The 21,894-nt window shown below is 43.0% G+C and overlaps 2 pseudogenes; both read right to left on the bottom strand.

Moving 5' to 3' along the window:
• Positions 1-3,295: 3,295 nt before the first annotated feature.
• Positions 3,296-8,879, bottom strand: LOC123724578 (actin-related protein 6-like; annotated as a pseudogene).
• Positions 8,880-9,849: 970 nt separating this feature from the next.
• Positions 9,850-12,467, bottom strand: LOC123724577 (E3 ubiquitin-protein ligase Hakai-like; annotated as a pseudogene).
• Positions 12,468-21,894: the final 9,427 nt, after the last annotated feature.

Below are 21,894 nucleotides of genomic sequence, written 5' to 3'. Positions count from 1 at the left end.
AGCTAACTTATAATCCACCCTAATCCAACTTTAGATCATCTTCTTCAAAATGACCTTTTCTTTGGCCATCTTGTCAACAACAGGAGTTTCATCTATGGACATTGGCAGAGATGAAGGTGATAAAATACCACATACGTAAATTAGCTAGCTAGCCAATGGAGTCAGAAAACCAATTGCCTTTGCATAACTAACGTTAGTTATCTCGCCATACCTTCTCGATGTCAACCCTCGACCAACTCAGTCCTGTCTTTTCGTCCTCTCAAGTGCGAAATTCAAACGATTTTATGTCGTTGAGTCTTCTGCATGCTTCGTTTTCTTTGACTGTTTCCCAGTGGAGGCCATTAACAGTACCGGACGTGTGTTATTCTAGCCAAAATCTAAGGAACACACTAGACTAGCTAACTACTGTTAATTTACGCCAACGTTTAAAAATAAGTGAGGACGAGTACTTGTCACTGCCACCGCTATAACTCACTGTAATTTCGATTATAAGTCAAATGTTTATCAGCGTTAATACTGTATATGTTTACAGTCGGTCAGTCTACGTAATGGTTACGTTGTTGCTGCTGTAACGCCGCAGAGTCTCTCAAAGCTAAAATTGTATTTGGAGGTTCCTGCTGGTCTGTTCCTGCTAGGTAAAATATAATTGGTTCTCTGATTTCGCTTTATGATGGCACGTGCTTGCTATCAAATCTTGGAGAGGCAGACGACCTAAACCAGACTTCAAAGACACTCAAACCAGATATTGTAGCTAGGCGAGCTAGAAGAGTACAGGGATCAAATATACAGTAGTTGCAAGCAGCAACAACAGGATCTAGATATGGGCCCATTGTGGCAGCCACCAGGAAAAATTTCACACATTTCCTTATAAGAACTTACATCAGTACCTGTTTACCAGCTTTGCCAAATATCAGAACCCAAAATCAAAAGTGACTCGCACATCTGAGCAATTTTGCAGGTGCATGGTAACTGTTTAACGAAGATGAAGGGGAAAGGAGACCGCACACTGTTTTTGATAGTAACAATGAATCCTCACGTTTCTTACGATCGCCTTCGCCCTTCCTCAAAAGCTCTGACGAAGTCCGTGAGGCCGATACGTTGTTTATTAAAGTTCAGTGTTACTATCAAGAGCAGTGTTTGAGACTTGAGATGCTAATTGACAAAGAACATGTGGCAATAGGGTTCTTTATTGACACTAACCATTTAGATAAATGTGGCTATTATTTACCTGTTTCTTCCTCGCTATCTCCAGAAGTTATTCAACTTCCTATTTTCCGCTTTGAGCATATTGCTAAGAACATATTTCTCTGCTCACATTTTGCAACAAGCCACTGGAGGACTTCCCTCCTCAATCTGCTGCTCAATTGTTATTTATTGTAGGCCATCACCATATGTGAACAGAATGATGACATGTCTCAAAACCATCTCACTGAAAAGACCCATGTGTTCTTCCACTGCGCTCTTATCAGCTTCTCTTAATGGCTCATCGTTGGGATTACCAGGAGGAATACATATGTCACTGGACGGCACAGACAAATGCTATGTTGAATGTCTTCTTTAAACCATTTTGGAGTGGTCACTGTCGGAACACTGCTCCAGTCTGCGTTTCAACTACTGTGACCACCATACAGTGTAGCTGGTAGTGCAACTGACTGCTTTGGTGCAACTGACTGTTTGCCTACATTTAACATACCCACGATGGTATTTCTAGAGGAACTTGCCAGAGATTCTGCTGCCAAGAAGCACAATCTTGACTTCTGGTAGTGCTTAACCTGTCACAGAGAAAAAGAGCAATCTCAGGTTGCCTTTCCAGACATGAGTAATGCATATATGAAACTTGAGCAAATCATGAACAGTTTTTTCCCTGCTTCCCTACAAACATTATACTGTATTGCTGGTGTCTATGTCAAAAATACAAAAACATGCTTTGTCCCTCTTTGAAAATGTTGGACTCTACTATGACTGGAAAGCATGCAAAACTTCTGCCATATTTCCATGATCACTCATAGCCACCAATTTATTCTGCAGTTGAGTTGAAACTGATATCATACTACCAGCTACACCTAGCTTCATTTGGTACAAAGTACAGAGATGTTGGTGCCTTCTGTATGCACAGGTAACAATATAAGCCTAATCAAAGAATAACAGCATATATAATGCCTCAGGCCGCTATATAATGCAGACAGTTGTTTCTTCGCTTTCCTCAATAAGTAATTGTTGGCCATCTTTACTCCACAAGGTCTGTTGTTACAACAGTAGTTTAGTCACATAACTGCTGCTCTGGCACCCCAATGGTGGAACAAGCTCCTCACGACGCCAGGACAGCGGAGTCAATCAACAGAGACACCTGAAACCCCACCTCCTCTTCAAGGAAGGAATACCTAGGATAGGATAAAGTAATCCTGCTAACCCCTTAAAAGATTTAGATGCACTATTAAAAGTGGTTATTCCACTGTATATTATAAGGTGAATGCAATTAATTTGTAAGTCGCTTCTGGATAAGAGCGCCTACAAATGACTAAATGTAAAATGTAAAAAAATAACTAAAGACACCAGTGCCTAATCTCAATTTGGATTTCACCTATTCTGCTATGGTTATTCATCCTGTTACACCAACAGGTATAATGCACAATACGGGTTGTAATGCATCTTGTCAATAAGCATGCATGACCTCTTACATGTGTTGTCTCATAATGATCGTCAATAAATAACAGCCACTTTAGTCAAGTGTCAGATGTAACATTTGAACAAATGGGCTCAGAACGAGCCTTTCCTGCAGAGAAAGTTTTCTAGAACTCGACCTCATAGAAATCAATATCTGTTCTTCTATGACACAGATGTGATCCATGATCCCGCCTTCAGGAGATCAGTTTCTCCCAAGACAGTAGTTGATTCCTACTAAAGTTGGATAGTAAAGTTGAATCTGTAAGTAGGGGGAAATAATGATCAACATCTAAGAGACTCTGAGGAATGTGTTTACTTAGCAAATAAACCCACTGGAGCAATTAAATGATGAGTGAGGGGCTTTAGGGTTGGTTTGTTACTGTATTGAGTTAGAATTTGGTTTTAAGGGTTTGCCTAGCAAACCCAGTGTTAAATATGAATTGGTAAGTTCTACACTCCTTTTGATGGACACTACCTGTGATTCAATACAGCATTAGAAATCTAAATTCCAATTACATTTTCAGTTTAAAAAAAAAAAGAAGTAATTGTTGGATCTGCTGTAGTTACTTCCAGCCATCCTCTGCCCAATGACCTTGTGAGACAAATGATTACAACTAAAGTCCTTTAGATATCAAATCCTTTCTTCACAAATGAAATGTCCATTCTCCTCATAGTCCTCGCGAGTGACCACCATCTCATCAAAGTCTGGGTTTTCTGCCAGGAGCTTGCCTCCCATGGGTAGAGATTGGACTACGGACAGAGAAAGGTAACGTTGCCCATTTACAAATCGGGTGATAGACGGCCCTAAATAAAAATGTTAAGCCATGAAAAGTAGTTGCAAACGTAGTGTTTATTTCTTCACGCCTCTAAATAGACCCTGCCTGTGCACTCACTTGGGTGGCTGCAGCACAGAAAACCTGGAAGTCGGTGGGGGTGAGGAGCGGACCTCTTGTACACCCGATTCCTGAACCCTGGGAACAATGTGTTACCCCCAGTGAGGACAATGTTCTTGTAGAAGGGGCTGCATCTCTATACAAGGAAACAGGAGAAATGTCATTTTATTTCATTGACACCTCTCTTTCACCTGTTCAATCTCTTGTATGACTGTGAGTGAAAGTGTGATGATTGTTCTTTCTCCTACCTCTGGCATGTTGTTGATGGAGTTGACTAGCGCTTTCAGGGATGCCTATCTCTATGGATGCCTATGTCTGAGGGTGAAAGAGCATCTCTGGGATCTGCAACCTCTCATTGGCCAAGCGCAGGATCTGCTTTCCTCGGTCTTGTATTTCCCTGTGAAATTCATCTCCTCTGTGGCTGGGAGACACAGAAGATGGTCAGAGAACAGGGACTACTCCATCCACAACCCTCCTTAAATTGTAATGTAAACCTGCAAAAAAATAAACGTCCCTTTTCTTCAAGCAAGATCCTGTCTTTCAAAAATTAATTTGTAAAAATCAAAATAACTTCACAAATCTCCATTGTAATGGGTTTAAATACTGTCTACCATGCTTGTTCAATGAACCATAAACAACAAATGAACATGCACCTGTGGAACAGTGGAATGTCGTTAAGACACTAACAGCTTACAGATGGTAGACAATTAAGGGTCACAGTTATGAAAACTTAGGACATTAAAGAGGACTTTCTACTGACTTGAAAAACAACAAAAGAAAAGATGCTCAGGGTCCCTGCTCAATTCATGAATACAAATCTAAGGCATGCTGCAAGGAGGCATGAGGACTGCAGATGTGGCCAAGGCACTAAATTGCAATGTCCGTGATTTCGTGAGACCTCTAAGACAGCGGCCAGGAGACAGGACGACAGCTGATCGCCCTCGCAGGGCAGACTACCAACAACACCCGCACAGGATCGGCATATATGAACATCACACTCGCGTGACAGGTATAGAATGGCAACAAATAACTGCCCAGTTATTAAAATTGTGAACGGATAAAATCCCCTCCATCAGCGCCTCAGACTTTCTGCAATATGAGAGAGGCTGACTGAGGGCTTGTAGGCTTGTTGTGGGAAGGCAGGTCCTCACCAGACAATCACTGGCAACAACATCGCCTATGGGCACAAACCAAAAAACCCACCATCGCTGGACGACAAGGACTGGCAAAAAGTGCTCTTCACTGACGAAATACAGTTTTGTCTCACCAGGGGTGATGGTCGGATTCGGTGGTTTATCGCCAAAAGAATGAGCGTAACACCAAGGCCTGTACTCTGAGCGGGATCGACGGAGGTGGAGGTTCCGGCCATGGTCTGGGGCGGTGTGTCATAAGCATCAGCTGACTGAGCTGGTTGTCATTACAGGCAATCTCAACGCTAAAGTGCCAAGCAGGAAGACATCCTCCTCCCTCATGTGGTACCCTTCCAGCAAGCTCATCCTGACATGACCTCCAGCATGATAATGCCACCAGCCATACTGCTCGCCCTGTGCATGATTCAAAGACAGGAAATGCCAGTGTTCTGCCATGGCCAACAAAGAGCCCAGATCTCAATCCCATTGAGCACGCCTGGGACCTGTTGGATCGAGGGTGAGTGGCTAGGCCCCATTCCCCCAAGAAATGTCCGAAACATGCAGGGGCCTTGTGGTGGAAGAGTAACATCTCACAGCAAGAACTGGCAAATCTGGTGCAGTCCATGAGGAGGAGATGCACTGCAGTACTTAATGCAGCTGGTGGCCACACTGACTGTTACTTTTGATTTTGACCCCTTGGTTCAGGTTTACATTATTCATTTCTGTTAGTCATATGTCTGTGGAACTTGTTCAGTTTATGTCTCAGTTGTTGAATCTGTTTATGTTCATACAAATATTTACACATGTTAAGTTTGCTGAAAATAAACGCAGTTGACAGTGAGAGGATGTTTATTTTTAAGCTGAGTTTAATGCCAATGAACAGAAAGTGTCAAATAAATGCGTGTGAAGAATCCATACCTTGCAAAAACTGATGGAGCTGGAATCTGCAGCACATAATCTCTCATCACTGTGTTGTTCCTTTTAACTCTGCAAACAGAGGCGATCACTCACCTTAAATCAACACTCACTCAATGTCTCACTCATCTACTGGACATAACTGCTTCAATTAAATAGTAGCCTACAAGTTTCAAAGGCAGGTAGCCTAGTGGTTAGAGCATTGGGCCAGTAACCGAAAGGTTGCTGGATCGAATCCCGGGCTGACAAGGTAAAATCTGTCGCTCTGCCCCCGAGCAAGGCAGTTACCCACTGTTCCCCGCAGGCCATTGTTGTAAATAATAATTTGTTCTTAACTGACTTGCCTAGTTAAATAAAGGTTAAATAAAAAAAACTGTCCAAGAAATGCACATACACACATATACTAAACAAGACTTGTGTCTTGTTTAGCAGGCGAGACTACGTCTAATAAAAATGAAAATGTGTCCTTACTGTGCTATATCCATGTCCTTGTAGAAATCCTGGGATACATAGCACACATCCTCTCTTCACCTGATTGATCACATGGGTCTCATCCATGACATGCAACTGCCTGTTGAGGAAGGAATAAAATTAAGAATAATTACAATTCTGCACAAACACGTGACATTGGAGAAGTTGTAGAAAACTATGAACATAATATTCAATGTCAGTTTGATACGACAATCTTACCTATATGAAATAATCTCCTTCAAAATGATTGTCAGTAGCTTGCCTCACGCTGATCCTACCAAGGAAAACCAAATGAAACTACACCAACTCCAAATAGTGTTAACATGCTAATAGCTAAGTCCCAGAACCATTTCGCATTAGCTTCTAGGGCACAGCACAAAATAAATAAATAATCAAGGCTACTACATTTCATACCATATGTATTTTTAAGACCCCCATGTGGAGTGTTATCCTATTTTGAATCATGTCGTGGCACGTGCTTTTTGAAAATTATAGTACTTTTTGGTAACATTTTGCACTGTTAATGCTTACACACAGCAAGTGTTAACCTGCATATCCCATCCTTCATTTTCTTCCCCCTTAGGACTATGTAAGAAAGGAGAAGCCACTGTCCACCACATTTACGCAGCATAGTTTTTCCTTGGTTGTTCACCTGGAAGTAGCGGTAAGCTAGGGACCAGCTGGAAACAAAGAGGACATCCGTGACACACAGCCAAGTAGGAATATTTTCTACCATTATCACAGCCAGGTCTGTATCATCACACTTAACTTGCATTGGGTTGTTTTATCATTCAGTCACAGTGTAAGATCACAATATAGATATCTTAGATCTAGCATAGACAATTGAAATACAAATAAGCCTTCTCGCCACTGGGGAAGTCCTTTACTGAGTACATTGAACTCACCATTAATTCTGAGAGCTGCTTAAAACTGGTATTCCTCAAACAGGATCTCATTCATGGACTCCCAAATGGAGGTGAAGAAGTAGGGCTCTGTGATCACTACACTGGTGTCTGCAAAGTCACCTGCAGCCATAACACATACACATTGCAACTTCTCCCACTGTTATCAAATCTCCACCTTATCTTCAATTCCATAGGTTACTTACACAACATTTGTGATTCAGGCTAATTGTGGAAAATCATTAATCACAACACACAGTGGATCAACAGCACTCTTAAACATTTCCCTTTCCAAAGAGGTGATCCTACACTTTTCTTTTGACATCCCAATTAACAAGGTAACCCTGCAACAAACAGACTTATAAAAATCATTTTAGTCTTTCGGATGGTGCCCCTTTTGTCCGCCAAGCCAGGAATCATTTACTGGCGTGATGCAGCGCAACCCCTGGAGACACGGCCAGATTACGTGCGCATCTTGGAAAGGGAGAATGTAGAAAAGTCCTGAGGGATCCTTGATTTCATCCAGTTGGTTACGGTAAAAGTCTTCAACCTTGACGCCTTGGAGCGAAACTGACAATTTGGGATAACGCTTATGAAAAGAGAAACAAGAGCACTCTGCTTGAAATCGAAGAGGTCTGCCGATTAAAGAGGTAGTTTAGGATCTACAATCTAATGTTAGATGGGTCCTCATCCTGCAAGTAGTCTATGGGCCAGGATAACCGTAATCACGGTTCGGTTTTCATATTAGCCACTACAAACGTGAATTCAATTTCAGATTTGGCATTTTTATTTTAACTTTAGATTAGTTTTTTACATGCCCACACCACTTCCATTGATCTTAACTTGCAGTGGCTTAAGTTAGGGCTGGTTTGCAGTAACTGTTTAAAGAAACCGAACCACGCATAACAATTTCTCCTGGCTCGTAAAACAACTTTCAGGGTGAGGAACCATCTAAAATCAAGTTGTAAAACTTGGAAATACTCATTTAAAGATAAGGATTTATTATTGAGGTTTTCCCATTGATTATTGAAAATATTATAAGTAAAATGCCCCATGAGCTAGTACGACTGTTTCTCTATTACCCAAATGAAAGGTTTTATTTACTCCATTGTTTACAAACAACAAGAACATAAAGCTTCAAAATATCATGTACATGTCATGAAGTGTCAGTCCTTGCATCTAGCTTTCAGAGAACAGCCTATGAATTTGAGAGGTAGCTCATTGCCCTAGCCCCATCTGTATAGATGGGTTAGCTTGACAAATACAGGAAAACGATGTACGCATCAATGGGGCAGAAATCCATGAGTTGTTGTGATTCTGGACGGCCAGATAGCTACCAACAATGACAAACTGCCATGTGGAGAATCGTAAGTGACTAGTTGCAACAACTTTAATCTTGGTTGTTGATACCATCCTGTCTTGTTCTGACCGATTTTTGGCGTCAATGCTAATATGGATAAAAACACTATTAACCAACAAGTAACGATGTATTTGAGAGACAAGTACCTTATTGTGGAAATGTATTTATGTTTAATATAAACATTGAAGACGAAAATATAGTTTACACGTTGTCAATAATCTAAGCCAATCCCGTCTGTTTTGCCTCATAGTTGTTTGCTGAACAACCAACCTGTCTATACCAAAACAAGTGACGGGGCTGCCGTTTTGTTGAAAAACGATCTACAGATTGAAGATTTAACCATCCGATCTCATTATTCCCTTGAAATTGGTCACAATAATAGATGCATTTTTTTCTATTAAACATCCAACAATAAAAAGCACAACGGTATGCTTATCCATATATTTGTTAGCTAGGCATCATAGCTTGTAACGTTGTTACCTGACTTTTTCGTGGCTGTATCCACCTTACGAATAAGCCCGTTATCAAGAACTAAAGTGGTCATTTTCAACTTGCGAGACTTTACCAGGGCCACTTAAACTGTAGTTCAATAAACAATCAAACTACAGTAGCTAGCTACATAAGCTGGGAGCAAAATATCGACTTTATCGTGCGCTCTTCTAGCGTGCTTCTTTCTGGTCAATCATTGCTCAAGAAATGTCCTTCCAATAGTTAGGCCGAAGGAAGCGTGTTTTATAACATTAGTTCCGACCTGTACCTAACAAACATTGGCATTTTATTGGCATCTTTGAAAAATCATAACCGGCCAAAGTTCCGACAGTGTAAAATATACGCCCATACAAGGTCCTCCACAATAACATGATCAAACTGGGGTATGCAACCTTTATTGTTATAACATTTGGTAAAAAAACTCAGCTGCACACATTTCAGAAATGGTAGGTAATTTTTGATCATTATTTTCATAGCATCAGTAGATTCATTTTGTTTAACGCCTCTCCCAAAAATATTGAATGGCCAATGCCTCCAAGCAAAATGTTACCAAACACATTAAATCATTTTTGTAACACATTTGTAACCATACATTTAATCAAATTTTGCCCATTGAAAATTCACCAGGCATTGTAAATCTTGAAAATTACAAAATAACATTTCCATGTGTCTGAATAAGGATGGTTTCCAGAAAAATTAAATTAAGTTCAGTCTTTCACAATTTATTTGATGAGGATTCAAAAACATAGAAATGATTTCTAAAAACCTATTGAGATGTTCAGAAAACCTGACGTGAGTCTACAGGTTTTCATTAGTTCCACTCACTCACATAGGCTCCATATTTAAACTAATCAACACAATGTCTGAACTCTGAACCAGGTTTTGTGGGGTGAGGTTACTGATAGTAAGAGCGGTAGCGGACTGGTCTGGGAGCTGGGGAGTGACCAGCATCTGGCCAACACAGGCCACGCGGGATTTGGTGAGTGCCCCTGGGCCTGGCCCATCCCTGCCCAGTCCCCGGCTGGTTAAAGGCTGGGCTGAGGTGCCCCAATCCTGCTGAGCCGACTGCAGTGGTGGGGAGGGGGCGTATAAACAAGGAGGACCACCGTAAGTTGGGCAGGGGGGCCTGTGAAGGTGGGTGGTTCATGTAGGGAGTGCATCTGGGCCCAAGATGTTCCAGGTGGTGGGGTGATGCAGGAGGCAGGGCCTGAGGACATGGGAGGACCTGGGTTGCAGACCAGATGAGGCGATCGGGGCCCCAGGAAGGTGCTGCATAGGGGCACGAGGTGGTGGCGGCTGAGGGGGTGGGCCGTAGTGCTGCTGCTGGGTGGAGCCATCAGGTGGTGGGCTGGCCAGGTAGTCTCCCCTGATGGGGTGGAAGGGGCATTCCCTGGGTAGGTTGGGGAAGGGGCGACCTCAGAGTCATCCTGAATGGGCACAGTGATGGAGGTTAAGCTGTGCTTGCAAGAGTAGTCAACGTGGCAATGTGGAACATCTCCTGACCCAGTGAACGATGAGGCCAGAGGAACCCAATTCGAGGTTGACGGCCGAGGCGGGGGGGGCTGGCCATAGGGGGTCGTGTCCCTGCAGCTGTGGGGGTATGGAGGTGTCCTTTGGCCAGGTGGGGCAGTGGTTAGCAGACGAAAGTGGCTCAGGTGAGCTCTGAGGCCAGTTGTGGATGCAAGGGCTCTAGGGCATGGTAGAATGCCCCCTCCTGCAGCCTTGGCTGCCCTTATGTGTCGGTGGTTCGACATGGGCCTGCGGGTCGGCGCTTGGGACAAGTGAAAGTCGCTTTGCAGCCCGGAACGATGCTGCACATGTAGAGGAGGCCCCGCGAGGGCACTGCTCAATCCGCTGGACCGGATCTGTGCAGCTGTATAGGGTGAGACTAATCTCAGGGTTTCAAAAGGGAAGTGGAGCCAGAAGGCGACAACACACGCATTACATCAACACATGCTTTGAGACTTAGCAGAGAGACTAGACTGTGCACTCACAATGTGAGGAGATGGCTCTGAACAGTTACAGCAACTAATTTAACTTGTACAGTATAATCAAGGCAAAGGTTTGAGAGGCAATTTACCCTGGACACATCTTTTTCCATCTTCTTCTCATGGAGCAGGGCACAATCATAGCAAAAATACATGCTTGCAGGGAATCTGTGGAAGAGGACACTGTTAGCACACATGAGCGCCCAAGCGTCTGCCACAGGAGGCTGGTGAGGGGAGGACGGCGTCATATTCATGGCTGAAACAGAGTAGATGGATTGGCATCAGACACATGGAAACCATGTGTTTAATGTATTTTGATACCAATTCCACTGATTCTTGCACCAGTCATTACCACAAGCCTGTCCTCCCCAAATTAGGTGCCACACCAACCTACTGTGGTGTCAAGGCATAAAAATGAATGAATAAAGATGTGGATTATAGTTACTTGCAGAAATATTCCTAGTGAGGGAAGGAAGACATAAACTTACCATGCAGTCCATAGAGCTTTATGGGAGAGGCCACATATCTCACAGAAATGAACTGGCGTGTCGTCCTTCTAGCCAACCAGATTCAGCTGAAAAGAGACAAAACTAATATTTTCACATTTAGCTGTCTCTGAAAGAATACACACAATATGCAGCCTGCAACATCATGATAGTTGTTATTTTGGGTCGTAACAAATTAGAGTAAATCCTTGATTTAAAAAGAAAAATAGAGAATGGACACTTACTTTGTAGTCCCAGAACAGGGGCACAGGGAACCTCCTCTGGTTGCCTAACGCATCTCCAGACTTGCGCCTCTAATCTATCTTCCTGCTTGGACCCAAAGCCCTCTAAAACATTAAGGAATACAACTGGCATGAATGGCAATTCTGGATGTGCTTCTCTCTCTCCTTCAAGCCACCATCATGCTTACCTTCATCATGAAACTGGGTTTTGGAGGGCAGTCTGCTTAAGGGTCCTCGCGAGTGGTTAACAGCCTTGCTTCTGAGGCGGCATGGATATCAGCTTAATCGGGATCGTCTGCGTACATCATGGCCCTCCAGAATGATTGAACCATCAGTGCCTTGTAGATCAGTGTCTAAAAATAATCGTGCGTCATGTCAATAGGCCATAGCTAGTTGAATGTGCACATTTATCTTTTTTTCAACGTGTTGGCTGTAACTGTTTAAACTAATGCTTGGGTCATAGATTATTTCCTCTGTCTCTGCTTGGGCCAGTGTCCGGAGTGGTCACAAAACATGCTTATATCCTGCCTGTCTAGTTTGCTACTTGTTTGTCTTGCTAACTTCAACAGGTTACTGTTGCATAGTGGTGTTATCATGGTCTACTGGGATGCATTTTTGCATCCTTTACCTAACTACCAATATCAACTACAACAATATAATAACACAGCTAGCTAACGTTGGCCATAAGCATATAGCTACTTCGTAGCTCACTAGCCAACTGAAAATAATGCAGGCTAGGCAGTGCTAGCCCTCAAAGGCCTTGAGCCCAACACAGTTTCCTGTCTGTGTTTTCGGCTCTAGCTACCTACAGGAAACACTGCATAATACAAAGCCACTGCAACACACAAAAATGTATCACCATGTACACCATACAAAATGAACAAATGTTTGATGTACACATACAAACTCCCTCACCATTTTGGTACATTATCAAATTATTGACGCATTGCAATATGGGAAAGGATTGTTCTTCTTCTATACATTTGTATTGGCTGATCGCAACCAACTGAAAGGCGCATATAGCGCCACCAACTGTACTGGAGTGTAAGGCCAGTCGCAGCCTTCCTAATCATCTACTGTAGTTCTCTTACCTGGCCGTATGTTTCTGCCTACTGTTCCTGGAGTGTGAATTCATTACACGATGCGCGCACAAAAAGGGTAAGGAAAAAGGACTGGGAAAAGGGAAGAAAAATTGCTCCTACCGCCTAACCTGGGTGCGGGATGTAGTTGAATATTGTTTTTATTTACTTTTTTTGCACACCAGTATTTCTGACTTCTGCATCCTCATCTGCACATCTATCACTCCAGTGCTAATTTCTAAATTGTAATTACTTCGCTACTATTGGCCTATATTTATTGCCTTACCTCCTTACTCATTTGCACAACACTGTATATAGATTTTCTATTGTCATAGACTGTACATTTGTTTATCCCATGTGTAACTCTGTGTTGTTGTTTTTTGTCGCGACTGCTTTGCTTTATCTTGGCCAGGTCGCAGTTGTAAATGAGAACTTGTTCTCAACTGGCCTACCTGGTTAAATAAAGGTGAAAAAAAAATGAAAAAAAGAAAAGGTTAGACACTGATCGAATCCCCGAGCTGACAAGGTAAAAATATGTCGTTTCTGCCCCTGAACAAGGCAGTTAACCCACTGTTCCTCGGTAGGCCGTCATTAGCCAAATAAGAATTTGTTCTTAACTGACTTGCCTAGTTAAATAAAGAACTACGTTTAAAAAAAAAAACTACACCCATTAAAACCCTTTCACCACTATTCCATCTGATCCAACACCAGGCCAACTCTTCTGCATAAATCTCATACACCCGGGTGCTTTTCTGCAGCTGCCACCCGCATCATCTATTTTTATGTGATATCCACAGTTCCATTTCCGCGGTGAGTTGATAACCATGGCTATGAACGCTAACTATTGGCCTTGGCTTATTCACAAGGAGTCTCTTAGGATCCCTCGCCTGTACCCATCTCCCTCTACTACTGTCTTTAGTGCCTCAGCATAACGACACCTTCTGTACTACTCTGATCCTGGCAACCTCAACCTGCCTTTTTTTTTTTTTCATTGGACACTTCGGATCTCCAGCACCATGTGTGTACCCCTTACAGTTACAAAAGCTGAAGAACATATGCACATCCAGGTACTTTCCGCGAGGTGCTGGAGTTTAGGCAAACTCGTCGAAAACAGAAAGGGCAGTGCTCCATGCTCCCAGGTGATATTTATTAATACAATGTTTCGACCCTTAGTTCTTCAAGTGACTTATCAATGGTATTGATGGATACCTGACAGACCTAAGGTCTAAAATGTTGTCATAAATAAATTCACCTGGGAGCAGGAGCTTTTTAGCAAACTTCGGCGTTTTCCTTTCTGTTTACCCTTACAGTTAACACACACAACTTTTTCAACCGATACATTTACATTTAAGTCATTTAGCAGATGCTCTTATCCAGAAGCGACTTACAAATTGGTGCATTCACCTTTATGATATCCAGATATCCAGATACTACACATTCCTTTGTCTCATCCTTGCACACTTCTCAATCTAAGGAATCTCCTTTCTACACACTGCTGCAACATGATCATAAGCTTGGCACCTAAAACACCTTAATGGGTTTTGGGACAAAAGCTCTCCACGGGATAACTGACATCCTAAACTGGACTTTGTCGGGTAAAGACTACATCAAAACCAGGGGTTGGAACCAAAAATCTTTTCCAATAGTTTTGTTCTGAACAGAACCATCATTTTTTGTTCCACTGTTCCCACCAGTGATGCATAATTCTGAACCGGTTCAAACCTCCCAAAAAGTAACGTTCCTTTCTGTTTCCTTCCAAACTTCAGAAATTCACATATTTTTTTTACATTTAGCTCGACATTACATTTCTTCACCAATGGATAGAGCAGTGGACCATGCAAGCTATGTACACATATTACGACAGACAAGTGTAGTGTAGGGGTGCGACATACGACTGAAATTTTGAAGGTGGAGAGAGCAGTGGCATGAAGCGCTGGGCATCTTGTTGTTATGACATACATCACCTGAATTAGGACCACAGAATTATACCTATGGAGGAGCGGCTTCCATGAGGCACTTTGAATGTATTTTTGAACTTCAGAGAGTTAGCCTAACTAACTCAGGAGACTGAAAATATTCGGCATGAGTCCTCAGATCCTCAAAAAAAGGCTCTAGCAGCTGCACTATCGAGAGCATCCTGACTGGTTGCATCACTCCTGGTATGGCAACTGCTCGGCCTCTGACCCCAAGGCACTACAGAGGGGTAGTACATACGGCCCATTATACCTTGGGCAAAGCTCCTGCCATCCAGGACCTCTATACCAGGTGGTGTCATAGAAGGCCCTAAAAATGGTCGAAGACTTCAGCCTCTCTAGTCATAGACTGTTCTCTTTGCTACCACACAGCAAGTGGTGCCGAAATGAGCGCCAAGTCTAGGTCGAAGAGGCTTCTAAAACAGCTTCCTACCCCCAAAGCCATAAAACTTGAACATCTAATCAAATGGCTACCGAGACTATTTATTTTTCTTCCTGGGGGGACTGTGGGAGGGGGTCTCCGAATGGTTGAGGGACAGCCATTGGGGAACTGTGGGGGGGGGGATCTTGGAGGGTTCGGGTTCACATTTTTTGGCCTGGTGGTAGATCGGTCCACATGCCCTTGAGCAGGGCATTGACCCTGGATGCTTCTGTGTGTCGCTTCTGAATGAGAATCTGTTGGATGACTGGTGCTGATGTGGTTGTTGAGTGAGCTTCACTGCAAGTATATTGTATGTATCGAATATTCAATAAAAAAATTAAAACATACCACAGGCACACCTATTACATTTTTTATTTTTTTAAAAACACTTTGAAGTTTGTGGAAATGTAAAAGGAATGTGGGAGAATATAACACAATAGATCTGGTAAAAGATAATACAAAGAAAAAACAACCACTTTTGTATTTTTTTTTTTGTACCATCATCTTTGAAATGCAAGAGAAAGGCAATAATGTATTATTCCAGCTCAGGTGCAATTTAGATTTTGGCCAATAGGATAGAAGAAGTGTATGTGCAAAAAGTTTTAGACTGATCCAATGAAATGCATTTCCTGTTTTCAAAAATAGTTGTATCAAGACTGCCCAAATGTGCCTAAATTGTTAATTAATAACTTTTCATGTTCAAAATTGTGCACTCTCCTCAAACAATAGCATGGTATTCTTTCACTGTAATAGCTACTGTAAATTGTACAGTGCAGTTAAATTAACAGGAATTTAAGCTTTCTGACAATATCAGATATATCTATGTCCTGGGAAATATTCTTGTTACTTGCAACCTCATGCTAATCGCATTAGCCTACGTTAGCTCAACTGTCCCGTGAAACACCATCCCAAAACGTAACCTATCTCACACCCCATCAGCTTTTCATTTATCTACTTTCATTTATGTTTTAGCCTCATAATTAAGTGTTTTACCATTTATTTTCCAGGACAACCAGGGCTGCAGTATAACTTACAAAAACACATTTGGAGACCTTAGAAAATATTTTGCAGGTCTTTGAAATATTTAGCAGGCCTTTGAAATTTTTGCTTGAGTCTTTGGATAGATAAAGTAATCCTTCTTGTAAAAGATTTAGATGCACTATTGTAAGAGTGGTTTGTTCCACTGATAGTATAAGGTGAATGCGCAATTTGTAAGTGGCTCTGGATAGGCGTCTGCTAAATACTTAAATGTAAATGTAATTAGAGAATGTGCCTAGTGGGCTAAAACCCACGGCATGGCGGCTTGTTAGACAAGGGGAGTGGGGGGTCAGCGAGAAGGCACTACAGAGTTGATAATTATAACAATTGAAATACTAAACCTTGCACATAACGCTCACTCATTAGGGAACAATTGCAATCAATCAATATGGCCCCTGCTCAGTGTCGTTGGGATCTCTGTTGAAAAGTTTGTTTCTGTTGGAGAATTTATCCGCCTTCTCTCTCTGTCGTGATTAGAATGGGTGATTCACAGTGACATTCATTAATGTCGTTTATAGAATAGCTGTTTCGGTGGTTGTCGGTCTTCCCGTTCGTATTACGAATTCTAGCTGCACAGACTAGTAATTAATATCAAAGACTTGTTCTTATTCTGTCGTATCGATAGTCTAAGTTTAACCACATGGTATGGTTAAAAAGTTAATCAAGAGAAATGCATGGTCTCCAACCTTTAGCCATCTCATAATTGAGGTAAGTTTGGTCTGGTGATAGAAAACATAGTGGGGTTTTATTCGGACATAGAAAAAAGCTGTCTGATACGCCAGGTCCTGTCTGTGTCCTGGGGCGTGCCAAGACTTAGTAAACTTTAACAAAATACAACTCTCCCACATTAACATCATTACACATAGCATCCCATCATCTCACAAATAGCTTCATACTTATTCATTCATTTTATACAACCATTTAGATGTAAGTCTCATAGCTGAGGCTATTTATCGCTATGATTATGGGTAATGTGGCTTGTATTGTCTCTCATGAAGGTTTCACAAAAATTGTACCACACCAGTTCACTTAGCTGGATTCTTCACCATCTTTTATACCTTCTCCAAACCTGAATATCGTTCGGTTCTCAGTTCTGTGAGGTGGAAAGACTCCTTTGTTCTCCCTATACTGGGGCCATGAGGAGAGGGTCTCCTCGTGAAATTTACAACCAGCTTACAGAGCCTGGTGTCAAGTATAGAGGTCGGGAATGGTGCTCGCAGTGTCCAAGGGGGCAACGTCATGACAACATACTACAGTATCTCTTCCCTTACAAAATATTGAAGTTAGAATGCAGTAATGCTGCTGCAAATACTGTAATCCAAAATAATTTTGCAGTAATTTTGTAGTCTAACTTCTGAAGTTACGCTGAATGCAGTGTTATTGCAGTTCAGCTGCGGTATACTGCAGCTATTACTGCAATTACTCATCCAAAAATACGTCAACTGCAGTTACTGCAGTTTCAAACAGCAATCTTTTTTTGTAAGGGTTATGCTTTTGACAATGATTTCACAAACCTATTTAACATGATATGCTAACTATAACCACTAGCTAATAAATAAACACGTTTTCAAATTACTTATTACATGTGTAATTACACTGTAACAAGTATTGTAGTTAATTATTATAACTCAGTTACACTGTACTAACATGTAACTGGTGCTATTCACAGTCTGTAATTACAGAGGTATGACAAAAAATGCTTCTTTCCATGCTTGTTACAAATGGGCAAGTTTCCATTTGCTTCCATTAGCTTCTTATTAGCTGCATCGATTATAATAACTGTCGCAAGGTTGTAATCTCTTGTGGACAGATGTGTAACAGGTGACCCGAGATTAAAGGTTGGAAGCTCAATAGGCTCTAAGTCCCGGCGAGCCTCCAGCACTGAGCCGACAGTGTGCCCTCTGTGACCACAGTGGGCACAGGAGAGGCACCCCCCTCCGGGTCCTCCTAGTTGCAGCCCCCCCCATCTCCATGGGCGTTGGAGCAGGAAGACTGGGAGGTGGAATCTAAAAGGGCCCGAGGAGAACATCCACGGGCAGCCAGCAGGTTGTCCAGTCTGATGGACAGATCGATGAGCTGCTGGGTCCAGGGTGACAGTGTCCCGACAGGCCAGCCCTGGCGGTGATCGTCCTCCCTCAGGCTACAGCGGTAGTGGTCAATGAGGGCCCTTGCCCACCTCGCCCAGCGGCTAGGGTCCGAACTCCAACGGGAAGTCCTGTGCGCCTCGCCTCCTGTCTCAGGTGGAACAGTCACTCACCCGCTCGCCCCACCTCCGGGGGATGATCGAACACTGCTCGGAAGCGCGGGTGAACTCCGGGTAGTCGTCCCTGGCTGAATCCCCAACCTCCCAGACGGGGCGTTGGCTCCACTCCAGGGCCTCACCCAGTGAGACAAGAGACGAGGGCACTCACCCTCTCCTCTCCCGAGGGAGTGGCGAACGGCCGCGGGTACAGCCCAGCTGCAGTAGGAACCTCCTTACACCCAGCGGCCGTCCCATCGAACTCCTCAGGAGCGAGCTTAATCCCACGGGCTGACTCCGTCGCTTGAGGGGGGCGGAGGGTGGTGGACAGTAGCTGGTGAAGGTGGGTGAGCACGTCTCTCCCACTTTTCCAGGTGCGCCAACACCTGATCCATCGCAGCCCCTGGGCCGATGAAGGACGTTGGCGTGTTGGGTGACCTGTTCCTCCACGGACGGGCTGGCACTCGGCCCTGCTGACTCCATTTGTGGTGCGGGATTCTGTCAGAAGTAGTTCTGCAGGAGGGTGAAGCTTCAGCGCAGGAGACTTAGGCACGTGAAACACGCTTAATAAAGAATGCAAGTCCAAAGAACCGAACCCGAGACAAGGCAGGGTAAAGAATTCCACAGCAAGACAAACACAGTCTAGGAATATAGCGGACGCAGGCCAGCAACCCTAATGCCAAAACGCGTGAACGATTCTCTAAGGACAAGAACAAATAATCCCCCAACCTACAATAACAGACACAAAACAATCCCGCACAACCCCACACAAAACAGACAGACTAAATACCCAACTAATTACTAAACACAAAAAACAGGTGCTACCCTAACCAGACATTACCAACTGAAACAGAATAGGAAATCGTGGCAGCTAGTAGGCCGGGCGACGACGATCACGAAGCGCCGCCTGAACAGGGAGAGGCGCCACCTGTGGGACGTTGGGACATCCAGTGTGAAACTGTCACAGTGGTTTCACTTTAGTTGTGTGGGGTGGAACGGGAAGAGGAGTGAGAATGTACTATATACATATACACACATGGTGTAGCTCTTGAAAAACAAATCAGATAAAATCATATTTTCTAAAGTCTGGGGTGGGTGGTTTTAGTTATGTGTTATTCTAATATAAGTTATATAGCCATAAGAACAAAAATACTGGTTCTCTCAATTTTGCATTAGAATAAAAACGAAATTGTTCAAAATGAAATGCTCTCATGTGCAAAATTCCCTAGCTTGTTTGAGGCTAATGCAAACTGAAAAGAAAGCAAGACAAGTTAGAATTATTATTTTCATAATTACTATAATTTTTGTCGTTGATACTATTGCAATGAATTACTAATGAAAGATGGTGAAATATAATCAAGGCTTTAGGAAGAATACTAAGACATTTGCTTGTTATTATGCTTTTTCCCCAACAAAAATTATTGGTCACATATGCATATTTAGCAAATGTTATTGCGGTGTAGCGAAATGCTTGTGTGCTCCAGAAGTGCAGTAATATCTAAATAACCACACAAATCTAAAGTAAAAGAATGGAGTTAAGAAATATATAAATATTAGGACGAGCAATGTCAGAGTGGTATTGACTAAAATACAGTAAAACAGAATACAGTATATACATATGAAATTATTAGCAGTATGAGTAACACAGTACGTAGGGCAGCAGCCTCTAAGTTGCAGAGTTAAGTAACCAGGTGGTAGCCGCTAGTAATGGCTATTTAACAGTCTGATGGCCTTGAGATAGAAGCTGTTTTTCGTCTCTCGTCCCAGCTTTGATGCATTCCGTACTGACCTTCTGGATAGTAGCGGGGTGAATACAGGCCGCGGCTCGGTGGTTGTTATCATTGATGATATTTTTGGCCTTTCGTGACATCGCGTGCTGTAGGTGTCATGGAGGGCAGGCAGTGTGCCCTGGTGATGCAGCGTTGGGCAGACTTGCACCATCCTCTGGAGAACCCTGGGGTTGTGGGTGGTGCAGCTGGGAAGCGGTACCAGGCGGTGATACAGCCTGACAGTATGCTCTCAATTGTGCATCTGTAATAGTTTCAGAGGGTCTTAGGGGCCAAGATACATTTCTTCAGCCTCCTGAGGTTGAAGAGACACTGTTGCCTTTCTTCACCACACTGTCTGTGTAGGTGGACCATTTCAGACTCAGTGATATGTACGAAGAGGAACTTGAAGCTTTTCACCTTCTCCACCGCGGTCCCATCGATGTGGGATAGGACGCTGCTCTCTCTGGGGTTGCTCCTGAACTCCACTATGAGCCCTTTCTGCTTTGTTGACGTTGAGGAGAGTGGGTGTTATTTTCCTGGCACCACCCGCCAGGGCCTCACCCTATCTGTAAGCTGTCTCGTTAATGTTGGTAATCAGGCCTACATTGTTGTGTCATCTGGTAAAACTTCATGACTGGAGTTGAGGCATGCATGGCAACGCAGTCATGGGGTGAACGGAGTACAGGAGGGCACTGAGCACGCACCCTTGTGGGGCCTGGTTGTTGCGGATCAGCGAAGTAGAGGTAAGCCCCTACCTTCACCACCTGGGGGCGGTCTGCGTCAGGAAGTCCAGGACCCAGTTGCACAGGGTGGGGTTTAGGACCCAGGGGCCTGCGAGCTTAATGATGAGCTTGAAGGGTACTGTGTTTTTTTGTCTTGTTCCTGAGAAAAGTGCACAAATAAATAGACAGGATGGCAACATACTGTAAATAATGTGAATTGAGTCCTATGAAGTCGCAGGCGCGGATACATTCATTGTTGATCACTAGGAATTTGACAAAGTAAAAGACTGTCAATGTGTTGATCACGTGACCATTAGGGGCATCAAATACGCTAGTAAGTAAAGCCCCACTTCTTCACTACTGAGGTCCTTGGAGATTGTTTGTGAATTCTTAGCCACATGTATCAAGGGAGTGTAAATTGCACAATTATACTTCTGCCTTAGTAATATTATAGATTTCTGGAGTAAGATAAATATTTTTCTTATATAATTTTGCAGTTGAAATTGTGTTTTGAGGGCTTAGTGCAAACTAAAAGGGATAGGTAGAAATAAACTAGTTTGCTATGGCTAACCCAGAATCTCAATCTGACAGAATGTTTAATCTCCGTTTTTTAGCTAATCATATGATCTCTGCTTGTTGGCTAAATTAACTAGCCACCTTTGTCATTGGTACATAAAGAGTGAATAGATTAAACAGGTGTGGCAATAGCTAACTAAATGGGCATTCGGTCACCACTAGATCAACTGGCTAAACTTGTTGCAGTGTCAACCATGTACAGTAGCTAGTTGATTAACTGGTCAGCCTTAACGCAGAATCCTCCCACCCATTGCTGTCTCTGTGTAGTGTATGTGTCTAAATGTAATTCCTTCATTTTTATGACAACGCCTATAAGCACATCTGTCATATAGTGGAACATCTCAGTAAGCTGTTTGTGTTATGTAGCTACTAGAAATAAAAAGTTGTACAGGAGTAGTAGCACAAATGAGGGGAGGAGGAATGGGCCAGCCAAGAAAGTAAAAATACCCTTCAAAGTGGAAAGGAGACGTTCGGAAGAGGAGGATGGAGGGTGGAGGGTAAATCCTACCTTGGCAGGAAAGTGAGATGATTGAGCTGG

The sequence above is a fragment of the Salmo salar genome, chromosome ssa10, assembly GCF_905237065.1.
Source record: "Salmo salar chromosome ssa10, Ssal_v3.1, whole genome shotgun sequence".
NCBI lineage: Eukaryota > Metazoa > Chordata > Actinopteri > Salmoniformes > Salmonidae > Salmo > Salmo salar.
The sequence above is the reverse complement of the archived record's forward strand: the minus strand, read 5'-3'. Positions and strand labels throughout refer to the sequence as shown.